Consider the following 5,820-nt stretch of genomic DNA (forward strand, 5'->3'; position numbering starts at 1 on the left):
TTTGAGGGCTTAAAATTAGTTGATATACATGTATTTTACATTTTATTGAAATAATTGTTTTCACTTTCCCAGGTTTCCGAGGTGTATGAAGATTTTGCAGCAGCTGATGCACCAATGATCTGCAGCATGGGAATCAGCCATGAATTTCCCCTTGTTGACTCTGCCCTTGGCAAAGTTCAGGCTGGAAGTCCTCTGTCCTACCAACAGCCAGCAACAGCAAAGAGAGACATGTCCTTCCATGCTGCACCACCCCGCCCATCTCTGCCTCTTAAGAACTACCACCTACAGCCATCAAAAAGCATGTTTGTTTGTTCTGAACCACAACAGCTACACCTTAAAAGTATGGAGGTCACCTGGGACATGGTGAATAAATTTGAATGTGCTACCAGAGCACAGAGTACATGTCCTGAATGGCATCAGCTAAGGAGGCATAGGTTGACTGCCTCCCGCTTCAGGGAGATCTGCCAGGTTCGAGATAAATCTGAGGAAGATCTGGCAAATCGTCTGCTGCAAGGGACCTATCAGACTGCAGCTATGAAGAGAGGGCTTGAATTAGAGGCAGATGCTATCTGGGAATATTGTCAAATTAAAAGAGTCAACCACTATCCCTGTGGATTTGTGATTCACCCTGATGCTCCTTGGCTAGGGGCATCTCCAGACGGATTGATCTTTGATCCTTCTGAGCCATGTCAGTTCGGGCTGATTGAGATTAAGTGTCCAAATGTGAAAAGTTATGTTGACTGTCCATATCTCCAAATGAAGTCAGGCAAATTGGAACAAAAAAAAACTCATGTTTACTATTGGCAGGTTCAGGGGCAGATGCTAATAACTGGGATGAACTGGTGTGATTTTGTTGTCTCAGCTGAGGAAGATATTCTTATTCAAAGAATTTATGCAGACACTAATGTGATGGATTCAATCAAACACAAAGTAGACAGATATTTTTTCTATGTTTACCTGCAGAAATGTCTAAATTAGGAGTTTGATCAAATCAAATGTACAAATTTGTTTCAAAATATTTCCATCATGAATATCTATTTACAAATGTAAGACAATGTCAATGTAAGTAAATGACAGCATTTTCTGTTTCTTCAAGACTGTGCCATCAGCTTTTCTGTCAAACTTCATATCTCCATTTCCTGACCAAAGGTCCATTTTGGGATGAAGGTGTTTGACACCGTAGTTCTGTACAGTCCAGGATAACTTGTGTGTCACTGTAGCGGCCATCAAAATCCTGTGGAAGACTGGAACTCACAGCTGCAGGAGACATCCACACACAAATTGAGCCCAATAAGCAGTACAGGAAGTTGGCCCATGTCACAATAATGCGGCTGACTGTTGCTCTGTGGATGTTAAATCGATGGCCCAGTTCCCTCTGGGTACATCCAGTAGACAGGTAGGAGAGGAAAAGAAAAAGCTCATCTATTGGCAGCAGTTTCTGGACAGAAAATTATTTAAATGTTAGTTCAAAACCAGCATTCTCATTGTGTGTGTGTGTGTGTGTGTGTAACTTACAGTTGGTCTGGTAAAAGGGGTTTCAGTTGTTGTACTCATGACGTCGGTTTTCTTTGCTCTGGTGACCCTGACCATTTTGGCTGTTGCTGCCTCGATCAAGTTCCAAAACGCCTTCAGATGCTCATATGAGGGGAACCTAAAACACATTAAAAAATATATATATATATATATATATATATATATATATATAAACTGTCACTCTCCACATTTATAACTGTGAAAACAGTTTTCAAATTTTGACACGGTACAACTAAGAACATAAATATCTTTCTTTGAAATTTTATGTTGTAAAGTGGAAAGAAAATTATACATGATTTGAAGGTTTGTAATTTTTTTATAAATTGAAAACTATTTTGAGCACAAATGTTCAGCCCCCTTAAATCAGAGAGTAACTTCTAGTCTTCATAAGTTTCCTGATGATTGCTAATGGCATAATAGTCAGCCTGTGTGTCATCTAATCACAGAAACCAACTATTTTCACCGACCTGAGGCTGTCACTAGCTGCTGTATTTGTATTTGACATTAGTTTACACACGGGTGGACTCCATAGCCATTTGTAATCATTAAAGCTATTTCTGAAGGAATATTGGTTACAGAAAAGGGAGCCGATTACTCTTACACACCACACCTTTCAGTATCATTTGTAAATACAGTACTACTAGTACTAGTACTACTACTACTACTACTAATAATAATAATAATAATAATAATAATAATAATAATAATGTGTTACATTATGTATAATTTCATTTCCACTAGTAAGTGTGTACTTGTGTTGGTCTCTCAAAGAACATTACAATGAAATTGTTTTTGGTTGTAATGTGACAAAATATACAATGACTCAAAGCGTATTAATTTTTTTCAGAGGCATAACGTAATATTTAGATTTTACAACTCTGACCTGGTGTAAAATCTGATGTCTTCTGGTGACGTAGAAAAACGTTCCAGTCCAAACGGCTTTTGAAGACTACAGGATCGGAGCTGCTCTTTCAGTTGCTCAATTTCTCTCAGCATGCTGTGATATTGCTCCCGGTCAACACATACGGTTCTGCTGGCGCCGTAGTCATGGTCCACGACCATAGGTACCATGACGGGTGGTTCATTGTCCTCAATTGGATCCGCCGAATCAGGTTCTGGATTAGATGGTCGACAACGGCGCTCCCAAACACCTGCTCGTGTCTTCCTGCTGTATTTGTTCCACTCAAATAATGATGGAACGGACCCAGCTGCTAAAATTCGTCTTCCCTTTTCTGTAGTAATTACTTCATTCTCCAGGAAATGTCGGCTACATACCTTGGTGTGAGGAGTTACCGTAAATCCCTCTCTTCTGATTTTTTGCAGCCAGCACAAACGAAGGCTTGTCTCCTTAGGGAAACGGTGAAAGCTCAAACGGCTATTATAGCGACCTGAAGACGAGCAAAGCGGCACACAACAGTGCTCCTTAGACCCAAACACCGTCGGCTGAAATCTAAAGCTGCCACGCACGTTATATTTTTGTTTATTTGACGCAGCAACACTCATTTTAGTTGTTTATCTCTGGGATGACAGGATACAGGAATTAAACCGGAAACTGGAATGCCGACATCCGGTCAAAGCGGAAGTGATTCAGGACGCATGTGCACAGAGCCTATTATCGACCAATTTCCAAACTGTGTATTTTAGCTAAGATTATAGAAAAAAATGATAAATACTGAGGTCAAGAAGTATTTGGAATCTTAATATTTTATCTTCCCTCTAATCTGGCTTTAGGAAACAACGCAGAAAAATGACTGCTCGCTAAAGGTTTTTAATGATGCTGTTGAAGCTTTGGACGCTAACGATTACTGTGCTGCACTTTACATAGACCTGTCCAAAGCCTTTGATACTGTAGACCATGACATCTTATGTCACAAACTCTCAGATATTGGCTTCTCAGATCACACTGTTGGCTGGTTCTCAAACTATCTCTCAGGTCGGAGGCAATGTGTTCGACATAACGGTACTTCATCTAGCTACGTAACGGTCACTAATGGTGTGCCACAAGGCTAAGTTTTAGGTTACACTCTTTTTACAATTTATAGAAATAATGTAGGTAAAAACACTCCTGGCACATCCTTGCATCACTATGCCGATAACACTGTTGTTTATTGCTGAGCTAACACAGTTGCCAAGGTTTTCCAGCTTCTACAGTCTGCATTTGACATCAATCAGTCAGATTTGCTCCATCTCAAGATGGTGCTAAATCCTGATAAAATAAAAGGGATGCTGTTTTCCAACAGAAAGTCTGTGCCAGCAACTTTTCCTCCTATATCATCCATGCATGGTGTTCCTATTGAGTTTGTAGATTCTTACAAATACTTTGAAATTTTGGTTGACACACATCTCTCTTTTAAACCACATATCGAAAACTTTATAAAGAAAGTGAAATTAAAACTGGGTTTCATTTTCAGAAATAGATCTTGCTTAACTCTAAATGCCAGAAAAAGCCTTGTAACCACTACCTTCCTACCGGTCATTGACTATGGTGACATTTACGTGAATGCCGCTGCCAGCTCCTTGCAGATGTTGGATGAAACCCGTCGTAAGCTCAGAGGTGACAGGGCTTTCTCTGTTGCAGGTCCACGACTGTGGAATAAGTTGCCACTGAGTGTCCGGCAGGCTCCCACACTCTCAGTCTTTAAGTCTCGCTTGAAGACCCACTTCTATTCTTTTGCCTTTAACACGGTGTGATTTGTTTTGGTCCGGTCTGTACTCTACACTGTTGGCCATTTTAGTTAGCTTCTGCTGCTATTTGTATCTGTATTTTTATTTTATGTTTTCCTGTTCGCTGTGCATGTTTGTTTTCTTTTGTACAGCACTTTGGTTGGCCTTGTTGCTGTTTTAAGTGCTCTATAAATAAATTGGTATGGTATGGTATGGTATGGATGCTGTCTACCACGGTGCTCTAAGATTCATAACTGGTTGTAACTACTGTACCCATCACTGCACTCTGTACTCATTGGTCAGTTGATCATTATCTACATGTAGGCTCTCACACTGGTTCATTTTAATCTATAAATCCCTCCTTGGTCTGCTACCTTCTCATATCTCCTCCCACAAACGCTGTCTGCAGTTAAAACATGAGCTCTCAGTTCATCATTACCTGGAGCGTTCCCTCAGTGCGGACTGAACTTGACAAAAAGGACTTTTCCTACTCAGCTCCTGCAACCTGGAACACCTTGCAACAGGAACTGAAGTTGTCCACCTTAATTTCTTTAGGGGGTTTCATCCATCCATCCATTTTTTTCCGCTAATCCTGAGTCAGGTCACGGGGGTAGCAGCAGTAGGGAGGCCCAGACTTCCCTCTCCCCAGCCAGTTGGGCCAGCTCCTTCGGGGAAATCCCAAGGCGTCCCCAGGCCAGCTGAGAAACATAGTCCCTCCAGCAGGTCCTAGGTCTTCCTCTGGGTCTCCTCCCGGTGGGACGTGCCCGGAACACCTCACCAGGGAGGTGTCCAGGAGACATCCTAACCAGATGCCCGAGCCACCTCAACTGGCTCCTTTCAACGTGGAGAAGCATCGGCTCTACTCCGAGTCCTTCCCGGATGACCGAGCTTCTCACCCTGTCTCTAAGGGAGAGCCCAGACACCCTGCAGAGAAAACTCATTTTGGCTGCCTGTATCAGTGATCTCGTTCTTTCGGTCACTACCCAAAGCTCATGACCATAGATGACGGTAGGAATGTAGAGTGACCAGTAAATTGAGAGCTTTGCCTTTTGACTCAGCTCTCTCTTCACCACGACAGACCGGTACAGCGCCCGCTTCACTGCTGACGCTGCACCTATCCTCCTATCGATCTCACACTCCATTTTTCCCTCATTTGTGAACAAGATCCCAAGATACTTAAATTCCTCCACTTGGGGCAGGATCTCCTCCCCGACCCGGAGAGGGCACTCTACCCTTTTCTGGCTCAAGACCATGGCCTTGGATTTGGAGGAACTGATCCTCATCCCGGCCGCGTCACACTCGGCTGCGAACCGCTCCAGCGAAAGCTGTAGATCACGACCTGATGAAGCCGATAGGACCACATAATCCGAAAAAACAGAGAAGCGATCCTAAGGCCACCAAAATAGATCCCCTCAACAGCTTGGCTGCGCCTAGAAATACTGTCCATAAAAGTTATGAACAGAATCGGTGACAAAGGGCAACCTTGGCGGAGTCCAACTCTCACTGGGAACAAGCCCAACTTACTGCCGCCAATGAGGACCAAGCTCTGACACCAGTCGTACAGGGACCTAACAGCCCATATCAAAGGACCTGGTACCTCATAATCCTGGAGTACCCCCCCCC

General features: G+C 42.9%; 1 protein-coding gene and 1 long non-coding RNA gene across 2 annotated transcripts in view; one reads left to right on the top strand and one right to left on the bottom strand.

Moving 5' to 3' along the window:
* LOC119426475 (lethal(3)malignant brain tumor-like protein 4) overlaps positions 1 to 5,820 on the top strand; it is a 62,860-nt gene that overhangs the window by 46,339 nt on the left and 10,701 nt on the right. The gene's annotated exons all lie outside the window — the stretch shown is intronic.
* On the bottom strand, positions 1,155 to 2,544 carry LOC119426273. The gene is made up of 3 exons (XR_005187610.1): positions 2,417 to 2,544; positions 1,516 to 1,651; positions 1,155 to 1,438 (listed from the first exon to the last, which is right to left on the bottom strand). It is a non-coding gene; the product is annotated as an uncharacterized LOC119426273 (long non-coding RNA).

Source organism: Nematolebias whitei, chromosome 20 (assembly GCF_014905685.2).
Source record: "Nematolebias whitei isolate Nwh7 chromosome 20, NemWhi1, whole genome shotgun sequence".
Lineage (NCBI taxonomy): Eukaryota > Metazoa > Chordata > Actinopteri > Cyprinodontiformes > Rivulidae > Nematolebias > Nematolebias whitei.